Below are 12195 nucleotides of genomic sequence, written 5' to 3'. Positions count from 1 at the left end.
TTTTTTGCTATTATTTGCATTGCTATAGTAAATAACTTTGTGCATTCATCATTGCTCCTGTATGAGATTATAGAATGTGTTCCTAAAAGCAGAAGGTATGAGAATTACTGTCTGTTTACATCTTTGCCCCTGTAAAGTGTTACCAACTTTCGATAACAACACCAAACTGTGTCTAAATATACATTGGTACCTCAGTGTATATTTAATTTGCATCAAGTGACTGAAGTTGAACATCTATTTTTTTTTTAAAGATTGGTTTGACATAGACCACTTTTAAAGTCTTTATTGAATTTGTTACAATATTGCTTCTGTTTTATGTTTTGGTGTTTTGGCTGTGAGGCATGTGGGATCTTAGCTCCCTGACCAGAGATTGAACCTGCATCCCCTGCATTGGAAGGCAAAGTCTTAACCACTGGACTGCCAGGGAAGTTCCTGAACATCTATTTAAAGAACTGTTTATGTTTTTGTTTTTTTCTGTGCACCACGTATCCTATTTCTTACGTCTTATAGTGATGTTGGTCTTTTTCTTTGTGATTTAACAGGCGCTCTTTGGTGAAAAAATGGTACCTCAATGTATATTTAATTTGCATTAAGTGAGTGAAGTTGAGCATTATTTAAAGAACTGTTTTTTGTTTGTTTGTTTCTCTGTGCACCAGATCTCCAGTTTATTAACTATTATAGTGATATTGGTCTTTTTCTTTGTGATTTAATAGGAGCTCCTTTTTTTTTTTTTTTTTTAGTTCGTCATTTTTTTTTTTTTTAACATTTAAATCCCTTAAGTCTGAATCTACACATTCAACTTCTACGCACATTTTAAGGGCTGTATTATGTATGAAGGTAGGGAGCTACCTGTAGTTGCTGAGTGAATAAAATATTAGTCCTTAAAATATCTGAAGACAATTATGTGCATGGAGGTTAGATTAGATTCATTCCTTCTCCTTATGGAGAAGCAAATTTCAGCTAAACACATGCAAGAATTTTCTTTGATTATGTCAGCTTTAACACTGAATGGGTATCCTTGGGACTAGATGGATTCTTTGTTATTAGATCTGTTACTGGAAAGGAGATACCAACCCTTGTTCCTGTTCATTGCACAAAATAGGCACTTAGTGTTGAATAAATGTTTGGATGATCAGGAAGGTTAGATTAGCTGCTTTCTAAAAATGCTTCTTTTAAATTTACATATTGTTTTTATTTTAAAGATACTAATTTCAATGTCTACATATATTTTTATATAACTATGAATTTATTTCTTTTCTCCTTTCTTGCCTAATTTCCTTTCTCTCTTTTTGTTCCATTTTGCTCCAAGGTAACCATGAGTATTTATCCTTCCTTATTTTTCTCCGTACTTGAATCTTTATCCTATCTCTTTCTTGTCTACCTACCTATCCATACACACACACTCTCCTACGTGCATGTATTTAGTGTTTTTCATTTAACTTTGTTTTATAAAATTGGATCATATTATGCCTTCTTTTCTGTATCTTGTTTTTCTCGCTCAGTAATAATTAGTAGAACTTCCTCTAAGTCAATTAGTGTAGCTCTAAGTCATTCATTTAATGGGTGTATAAAATATGGCATTATATATGAGATTACTCCCTGGTGTAGCTGGTACCATTGTTTATTTAGTTAATTCCTTGCCCATGAACATTTACTTTGTTTCCCATTTTTGTTGCTGTGAACATTGTAGTATTCATCTTTTGTGGCACATTTATTCTTTTTTTTTTTAAATAAATTTATTTATTTATTTATTTTTGGCTGCATTGGGTCTTCGTTGCTGCACTTGGGCTTTCTCTAGTTGTGGCGAACAGGGGTTACTCTTCGTTGTGGTGCACGGGCTTCTCATTGCGGTGGCTTCTCTTGTTGCAGAGCACAGGCTCTAGGTGCGTGAGCTTCAGTAGTTGTGGCACACAGGCTCAGTAGTTGTGGCTCGTGGGCTCTAGAGTGCAGGCTCAGTAGTTGTGGCGCACGGGCTTAGTTGCTCTGCGGCATGTGGAAACTTCCCGGACCAGGGCTCGAACCCGTGCTTGAACCCATGTGCCCTGCATTGGCAGGCGGATTCTTAACCACTGCGCCACCAGGGAAGTCCCACATTCAGGACTTCCCACTCCTCAGCAATCAGGAGTGGGATTGCTGGTTTAAAGGATGTATACGTATGATATATGTATATTTAGTAATATTTAATTATTACTGTCAGATTGTTTTCTAAAACCAACTACATAAGAGAGTCTTTCTAAGGTCCCTGCTGATTCATGGAAGACCATAAAATATAATTATGTAGCCTTTTTATAGTTGTTAGTTACAGGATTTGCTGGATTCTTAAAAGACTTTATCTGAAGAGTTATCCTTATAAAACTGATTGTCTTTCTGTGTTCTGGGTGGCTGTGTTGCTTTAATACAAAATAAAATTCCCTACTCAAAGCTCTAGTTCATGTACTTGGTACCAGTGTAATAGTCTAATAGACTAGAGAGTAAATGGAATTGAGACAGTTTTTAAAATCTGACTTTGAGGATGAGGTTGGGAAATAAAGGCCATTTTGGTAATAGATTTTTATCTTTAAATTGGGTATTCGCTTGGTTACAGGAGGATTAATTAAAGAATCTCTTTCTCTGGTAGTCTCTCAGCTTGAACAGATAAATATAGAGCACCAATGTTCATAAAGGGAATGCTGTAGAAAATGTGTGGGTAGTTGTTGTAGTTTTACACAGCTGATAACATCTAGAATAAAGAATAGATGAAAATGCTCATTGAGGATTAGTGTTCTTGAAACATCATCAAATATACCATTCCCCAAGCCTGGCATTCAGAGCCATTCATAATATTGCCTATCTTGCATATCTAAGATATTTTCCACCCAGCTCAACACACTTTTCCTTAATTCCATATTTCATGTTTGCCACACTCATTCCCAGTGCTATTCATTTGTTCTCATCCTTTAGAAGTCATATATCTCCCCTTCTACACCCCTGTAGAAAGATGGATTACAGTCCATCTTTTCAGTACTCAAGTGCCAGCTCCTTCATGAAGCCTCTGACATCTCCAATCCACACTGATCCTTTTTAGCTCTTAACTCCTATAGCACTGATATTTTGAATTTCTTCAAACTGGTTCGCAAGTACTATGCATTTATGTAGCAATAAAGAGGTTTTTTTTGTTTTTTGTTTTGTTTTGTTTTTTAGTTTTTATTGAATGCCTCTTGTATGTGCAGCACTATTCTAAATACTAGATATATGGGGATGAACAAGCTAGACGATGTCCCTGTCCTCATGGATTTATATTCTTGTGGGGAGAGGCAGCCAATAAATAAAATAATTAATAAGAAAATAGCAGACAGTAAGAATCTGATGAAAACATTTATGAAGAATGAATCTGATACCTTAGTTGCAAATGGCAGAACCCCCTCTAGTTATTTAAAACAGAAAAAAAATTTTTTTCCCATTTTTAAAAATTGAAGTATAGTTGATTTACAGTGCTTCAGGTGTATAGCAAAGTGATTCAGCTATGTATATATTCTTTTTCAGATTCTTTTTCATTATAGGTTATTATAAGATATTGAATATAGTTCCCTGTGGTATATAGTAAGTCCTTGCTGTTTATTTTATATATAGTAGCTTGTATCTGTTAATCCCACATCCCTAAATTTATTCCCCCCTTTCCCCTTGGGTAACCATAAGTTTCTATGTCTGTGAGTCTATTTCTATTTTGTAAATAAGTTCCTTTGTATCATATTTTTAGATTCCACATCTAAGTGATAACATACAGTATTTGTCTTTCTTTGTCTGACTTACTTCACTTAGTATGATAATCTTCTAGGTCCACCCATGTTGCTGCAAATGGCATTATTTCATTCTTTTCTATGGCAGAGTAATATTCCATTGATTGTGTGTGTGTGTGTGTGTGTGTGTGTGTGTGTGTGTGTGTGTGTGTATACACTACATCTTCTTTATCCATTCATCTGTTGATGGACGCTACTTAGCTAGGAACATTGCCCAAATTATACCACTGGTGACTCTACTGCTTTTGCCACTGAGAACAGGTATTTGAATTTGCACTGTCTATGCTGAGTATGAGATGCAACTGCCAGGACCTTTGCCATTTCTGTGTCTGAAAGAAAGCTGATATTTCTCTGAAATGTTCTTCAGAATGGATTCCAAAACATGGTGTCTCCATTATATCATATTTGTGATTGGAATGTCATGTGGATGTGTTTGATGGACAGAACATAGGTCACATACCTGCTTCCTGTTTGCAAGAGAGGCTGGGAAAGTGAATTTCTGACTTATGACGTGGAGAGGCAGGACTTATGAGATGAGAAATTCTCCAAACATGGAAGCTGTTTAAAGGTGCTAGGTAGTTAAAAACCATGGGGAATCTGATACAGTAGAGAGGGTTGTAGGTTTAATTTATATTTGAGTACAGTGAAGGTCTTTCTGGGGTCAAGGTACTTAAGCTGAGACCTAAATGACAAGAAGAAATCCATATAATGATAAGGGTGAAGAATATTTCAGTAGAGGGAACAATGAAAAGGCCCTGGTTTGGGATCAGGCTGAGGGGCTGGGGCACAAGATAGTGAATGAGGTTGGCCTATTAGAGGAACAGAAGGATGGCTGATATTGCTGGAGTGTGTTGAGTGCGAGGGATTATAGTGTGAGATTATGGAGAGATGGTTTTGTTTTAATGGAAGTTTGAAGATGCTCATTTTACTTCCTTTTTCTTCCCCTGAGATGTCCTGTTGAGAGTAGGGATGTAGTTATAGATGTGGAGAAAAGAAAGAGATTTCTGTGTTATTAAACCCCATAAGCTGTTGGATATCATGGAGTGACTGAAATTATTTATATACTGTTTAGGAGGAGAACAGCATGAGGTTTCAAGCAAAGATAACAAATACTAGAAAGACTATGTGCCAGTAAGTATTGGGATTAAGCCTTCTGTTTTAATTCCAGTGCCCCAAGCCGGTGGGCCTTGAAATAAATTGCTTCTTTATCCCTCTTCCCTTGATGTACAGGAACAGTGTTTTGTGGTTACAGTTACTTGTAATGCACTAGCTCTAGTGACTGCTTCAGATTAGCAAAAGTCTCCAACTCCAAATAGCACCGACGGATCTTTCCTATTAAAGAATTGCATTATATAATGAAGTGATAGAAAACGGCTTTTTAGACTCCTTTTTAAAAAGAAATGAACTACAAGCCACAAGAAATATATTTTACATCAAAATTCAGTACACACACATATACACATACACAGACAAGTTAACAATCATTCTATGAAATAATACTTATCCTTACTATGCACAATGCACTCTGATATTTTTTGTATTACACTTATTTTTTTTTTAAATTGGTTCTCCCTCTACTAAACTGATTTTTTGACAGTTTAATAGGTCATGTCTGGCAGTTTCAAAACTACTAGCTTAGGCTAATCACAGCTCACATGTGAGACAAGGGTCAAAATCAGAAACGGTACTGCTGCTGCACAATGGGGAAAAGGTGAAATAGTTATTGAGGCATCAGCCATTACAGCAATTAACATTGCCCACTGTGAACTTTCACATGCATTATCTTGTATGATCTTACAAAAGTAGTATTGGAAAAATCCAAGGGATATGCACACAAGGAAAAGAGATTTTATCTTCTCATTTTGAAACTATGTTAAAACTTTCTGCATATTTAGGATAAGGAGGTCATATTCAGAAACTGTACAAGGATGCATTCTCTGGAAAGCACCTGCAGGGTATGGCCAGCAGACATTATTAGAAATGACAATTAGAAGAATACAGTCTAAAAGAAGGCAGAAAAGATATAGTTAGAGCAGAATGTCTAAAGACATTTTTCTGAGCTCAAGAAACAGCTGTGATTTTTTTTTTCTGGTATGTTTGGTTGTATTTATTTCTCTTCAGAGTATTTAAAAGGAAAAAAAAAATCATTTGTCTCATTCTTTTTAAATGGCCAAAAATGTTAATAATTAAAGATGTACAGAGAACAAGCCTGTGAGAAAACAAAAGTGACTACCTCATTTGGACTTAGAGTCTTTTATTCTAGTCTGGTATTCTTGTCAGTGAGCACCCATGGAATGGATATTGGGAGGCTATGGCTGTCCTTAACGTCAGTGTCAAATGATAGGAATCTCTCTCTCTTTTTTTTAAATGACAGCTTTTTTGAGATATAATTTATGTACCATAGTTTTCACCTTTTGTATACAGTTCAGTGGTTTTAAGTATATTCACAGAGTTCGGCACTATCCAATTCCAGAACATTTTCATCACCACAGAAAGAAATCTTGTACTCATTCGCAGTCACTGACCGTTCCCTCCTATATCCATCCCCTGGTAATCACTAATTTACTTTCTTATATCTACGGATTTTCCTAATCTGAACATTTCACTTAAATGAAATCACAGAATGCATGGGCTTTTGTAACTGATTTCTTTCACTTAACATAATGTTTTTAAAGTTCATCCACGTTATAGCATACTTCAATACTTCATTCTTTTTATTGCATAATATAATCCATAATATTTCATTGTGTGGATATACATATTTTATTTATCCATTCATCAGTTAAATGATGTTTGGGTTGTTTCCATTTTTGACTAGTACGAATAATGCTGCTATGACCATTTCTGTACAGGTTTTTTTGTGGATGTATGTTTTCATTTCGGTATATACCTGGGAGTAGAATTGCAGGGTCATAGGATAATTTTATGTTTAATTTTTTGAGGAACTACCAAACTATTTGCTAAAAAGGCTGCACCATTTTACAATCCCAACAGCAATTTATGAAGGTTCTAGTTTCTCTGCATCTTTACCAACACTCATTATTGACTTTTTTATTTTAGCCATGCTAGTGGGTGTGAAGTGGTATCTCTTTGTGGTTTTGATCTGCATTTCCCTAATACCTAATGATGTTGAACATACTTTCATTTGCTTATTAACCATTTGTATGTCTTCTTTGGAGAAATGCCTATTCAATCCTTAGCACAATTTTACTCTGGGTTGTTTGTCTTTCTCTTGTTGAGTCATAATAGTAGGAATGCCTTTCTAAAGCTTTTCTTCATTATAAATCTATCATCCATTCATTTTTCAAACTGATAACTCAGAGAATCTTTTCTCAAAGAAGGCAGTCATGTGTCCTTTTCAGTGTTTTTCAGTTTTTTAAAGTGTTGGTCATAAAGAGAGTAAGTCATGTTTTTTAAAAAGTAAAATGGAGATTGTTGATGTACAGACAGATAAATGGAAGAAATTATAAAGCACTATAAATTTTGATCAAGTGTTATAGGATCCGGTGAATTGAATTAAATCCCATTAATTCCTGTGGGAATCTGACTGAGCAAGGAAGGCATGACTGCAAAATGTGTCAAACAAATGCTGTTGGTTTCTGGCACACTCCTTCAGCACATTCCCTCACCAGGAATATAAGAAACATTTGTACCTAGTATTGCAAGGTTTTGTGTGTAACATTTAGATTATGTTTGTTTTACTCTCCCTCAAAATGAATTTGGGTATTCAAAGAATTCATTACTGGTTTAACTGGACCGTGAGAATGATTTACATAGCTATCATATGTACCATCTTTTGTAGTAGCAAATGGAGGCTATTAAGTGTATTCTCAGCTTGATTAAATTACAGGAGAGAGCATCCATGAGACCAAAAACGTCCTTTTGGTTTTTTTTTCTCTACATTTAGTGGGTTTAATGAGTGTAATCTTTCAGTAAGAGCTCTTATGCCTGATTAGTATTAAATGGGAAAAAATAAACAAATAGAATATCTGTAAAGAGTACTGAAAGAAAGGTAGAGAGAGCTCACACAGGCTTTGGTGCCAGACTGGGTTTCAAAATCTACCATTTTCTCCTTGGTTGACCTTGGACAAGCCACCTTAATCTCACTAAACATTGGTCTTCTCATCTATAAAAAGGGATGGATAAAATCTACCTGGTAAGGTTGTCGAGGCAACGTATGAAAAGCACATAAGCTAGTGCTCAGTTGATGGTACCTGCTGTATAATATGTTTCGATTTAGATGGTCTTAGTCTTATTTAGCTCAATCTTGACAAGACTTTCTGATAATATAATTTCACAGAAGGTAGACAGAGCAAATCTGGACGTACTTTTCTTTTTTTAATTAACTTTTTATTATAATGGTAAAACGTGCTTGTTGAAGAAAACTTGGGAAATTATTTTGAAAGTTACATTTAAATAACTCAAAAATAGGAATCTGTGAACAGAGGCTTAAAATGAGAATGTGGTACAAGAAGGAAAGAAGAATCCCTCAAAAGTAAATAATAGCAATGTTAATTGGAAATTATGAGTAAGAACTGGAAGAGGACTCTTTAAAGACTGGTGCATACTACAAAAGAAATTTCTTGCTTTACCCAGATCTAAAACAGACATTTACAAAAGACCAGTGGGGAGGATATTCAATCAAGAGTGACTTTAGACTGTTATCAGAATGAGCTCAAAATGAGATGACGCTTCTAAACAGACAAAAACAACAAAAACATTTTTTAAACTGTGGAATAATAGGAAAAAGTAAGTATAGGATTGCTATTTATATTTAATGATGTTAAAACAGATGACAATGAAAGCATAATTTCTTACCTCTTATTCACATTTCAGATAAAGAACCTCCTTTGACTTGAAGGATGAAAATGACACTAATAAAAGATAGTCTGAGGATAGTAAAGAGCCTGTAGGAGCTCATAGAGTTATCCCAGAAAAAAATAAACTACATGGTAGTCAGAACTTACATATGAAGTTATCTGTGGTACAGATAACTTACGTGTGAAATTATCTGAGAAATCTTAGAAAATGAGAGAAATACTGGAAAATTGAAGATGGTTCTTCTGAGAAAGAGAAGAAAGTAGATTTGCAGACCAAAGAGAGATTAGTGACACAGGCAGGATTCTAGAATAGATGATTTAAAATGGATTTTAAAAATTGTAAATATATTAGGGACTTCCCTGGTGGTCCAGTGATTAGGAGTCCGTGCTTCCACTGCAGGGGGCACGGATTCGATCCCTGGTCGGGGAACTAAGATCCCACATGCCGCACGGTGTGGCAAAAAAAAAAAAAAAAATTGTAAATATTTTTTAAAGAAGGAGGTAATAGTTGCAGAGTACCCTAATGTTCTTTCTAAATAGAGTTGTGAAACTAGTAGTTGAGTGAAATGCTTTCCGTTGTGGTAGTAAGTAGCCACAGGTTACTTGAAATTTGCCTAGTTCAAATTGAGATGTGCTGTAAGTGTAAAATACACATCAGATTATTTAGATGTTGAAATGATAACATTTTGGATATATTGTGTTAAAATATTTTATTAAAATTAATTTTACCTGTTTTCTTTCTTTTGTTAATGTAGCTTCTAGACTATTTAAAATTGTATACGTGGCTCACATATTTCTCTTGGAAATATATTGGATAGCACTGTGCTTTAGACATAGTATGGTTACTAAGTTATTTTTGAAAAATTTAAAGTTAAGGTATTGGATATTGAACCAAAGTTTTAATAATTTCTTTGTAAACAAGATGGGAAAAAATGAGGACTTTACATTCGTATAATTAAGTGGACTTATAACTAGTTAAACCCAAAGAATTCTGATAAAAAGAATGCATATGTCTAATGGTGGGATGTTCTAGTTGTACTGACCATGATAAGAACAGACAGTGGGAACGTGGTAACAATAGGCAGACACTATACTTTTCATCTTCTGTTCAGCATTTTAGAATTTACTTATTTTTTCAAATTAAACTTTTAATTTTGAGATAATTATAGGTTCACATGCAGTTGTAAGAAATACTGCAGAGAGATCCAGCGTGCCCTTTACCCATTTCCCCCCAGTGGTAACATTTTGCAAAAGTGTAGTACTATATCCCAACCAGGATATTAACATCAGTACAATCCCGAGATTTTATTAGATTTTCTGTTTTACTTCTACTCATTTGTGTGTCTGTGCGTTGGTTCTATGGAATTTTATTACGTGTGTAGGCTTCTGTATCTGCCACCACAGTCAAGATACAGAACAGTTCCATCACCGCCAGGATCCTTCCTCTTGGCCTTTTAAAATCCTACCCATCTTTTTGCTCCCCACTCCCTAACCCCTGGCAATGACTAATCTGTTATCCATTTCTATACGTTTGTCATTTCAGGAATGTTGTATAAATGGGCTTATGAGGTATGTAACCTTTCGAAATGGGCTTTTTTTCACTCAGCATGTATCAATACTTCATTCCTTTTTTTCTTTATTGTGGTAAAATATACATAACATAGTATTTATTTTAACCATTTGTAAGTGTACAATTCAGAAACATTAAATACATCATCACTATACCTAAAACTTTTTCATCATCCCTCCAAATACTCTAACAATTAAACAATAGCTTTCCCTTCCCCCAGCCCCTTGTAATCTCTACTCTTCTTTCTGTTCCTATGAATTTGCCTATTCTAGGTACCTCATGTAAGTATAATCATACAATATTTTTCCTTCTGTGTCTGGCTTATTTCATTAAGCATAATGTTCTCAGGGTCCATCCATGTTGTAGCATGTATCAGGATTTCAGTCCTTTTTTAATAGGCGAAAAGTATTTTCGCATTCAACATTTTTATTAACATGGATGAACTATTGATGACTTGCTTTGCAAATCCATATAGCTGGCAATAAGTTGTATAGCTAATGTGTTTTTTCAAAATAGAGATTGAAAATAGTTATTAGACTAAAAGGATGGACTAAATGATCAAGATGTGTTGAACATCAATAAGTGTAAAAATCCACGTATGATTCAAAAAATAAGTGTAATTGTAGCTAGATGTGATGTGGTTTAACAGCAAATAACATGAAAAATACCTGGGGGGGTTTCATTTGACAGAATGTTCAATGTGAGTCCACAGTGTGATTTGAGCTCTGTTAGTAGAAGTAAAGTGTCCAGAATAAGGACTATGATTGTTCCAGAGTATTGTGTTCATTTCTGGGTACCTTATTTTATGGTTGCACATTAACAGCACACGTACTCAAGAGAGAAACCAGAATGATCTGACAGGAAGGTAATAGCCACTCAGTATTAGAATAAAGGCTGTTGTGAAATGCCTTGGGAGGTAATCAGGTCCTTGTCAAAAGATTTGTTCAAGCAGAGGCTGGCTGAACACTGGCCAGGGACATTGTAGTGTATTTTAGTATCTCTAGTTGGGAGTGGAGGAGGTGCTCCATTATACATACAACCTATATGGATCCTCAACCTTGAGATTTTGTAATTATAGAACATTATAAGATCCTGGGGTTTAAACTTTTAATAATTGTTGTCTCCAGGGGATGAGTTGCAGGGGACTCTCACTTTCCATGTTATGTATTTCTGTATTTAATTTCAGTTTTTACAATTATTATGTATTACACCATTTTTTAAAAAAGCAAGGAAAGCCATAAATGTTCTTGTTTTGCAAATCAGCACAATTTAATACTTTAATTTTTAAAGTTTCAAATATAACAGTAAATTAGTATAAGCATTTTTAGTGTTTAAAACCCTTTATGTGTATTGAGAGGTGTGTGTGCACATGGAGGTTGGGTACATGATTTTTTTTATGCCTTTGGGAGAGTACTTTGCTTAATGCTTGCCTTTGTTCCTTTTAGTAGTTCTCTGGATGGTGACAGTGAAAGTTGGTTGGGCTTTGGCAGATCATTCTGCATGCTCAGATTTACCTCCAACCTCAGGTCTGGATTATTAGATAACTAAATAGTAAGATTCTGACTAATTTCTGTGATTCATTTTCTCCCCCATTGACTGCTGCCTAGTACCCCTGTACTTGCAAAGGCTGATAGTTCTAAAAGGAAGTGAGAGGGGAAAAAATTGTTGCATTCTTTTAGGAAAATGTTTCCTTCCAACGGAGACATCTTTTGTTTTCTCTCAGATGGTTCTATTTTATCCCCTGGAGACTGAGTGTTGGCCCTTTATTCTTGTTGGGAAAGATGGGTTATGACCAACATTTGCCTCCTGGAGGTATTAGGAGAAATGTTGCTAAGCTGCCTTAGTAAATAGGTTGTAAACAAAAACTCTGAGCCACACCTCCTCCCCCTCATTATTATCTTAGTAAATTTTAGCTTTGGTTTTGTTTTTTTTTTTTAATTTTATTTTTGGCTGTGTTGGGTCTTTTTTGCTGTGTGTGGACTTTCTCTAGTTGCAACGAGCAGAGGCTACTCTTTGTTGCAGTGTGCGG

General features: G+C 35.1%; 1 protein-coding gene across 1 annotated transcript in view; it reads left to right on the top strand.

The window, feature by feature from the left end:
• The window catches only part of MCU (mitochondrial calcium uniporter), a 212500-nt gene that overhangs the window by 36847 nt on the left and 163458 nt on the right, over positions 1-12195 (top strand). The gene's annotated exons all lie outside the window — the stretch shown is intronic.

This window comes from Eubalaena glacialis, chromosome 1 (genome assembly GCF_028564815.1).
Source record: "Eubalaena glacialis isolate mEubGla1 chromosome 1, mEubGla1.1.hap2.+ XY, whole genome shotgun sequence".
Classification (NCBI taxonomy): Eukaryota; Metazoa; Chordata; class Mammalia; order Artiodactyla; family Balaenidae; genus Eubalaena; species Eubalaena glacialis.
The sequence above is the reverse complement of the archived record's forward strand: the minus strand, read 5'-3'. Positions and strand labels throughout refer to the sequence as shown.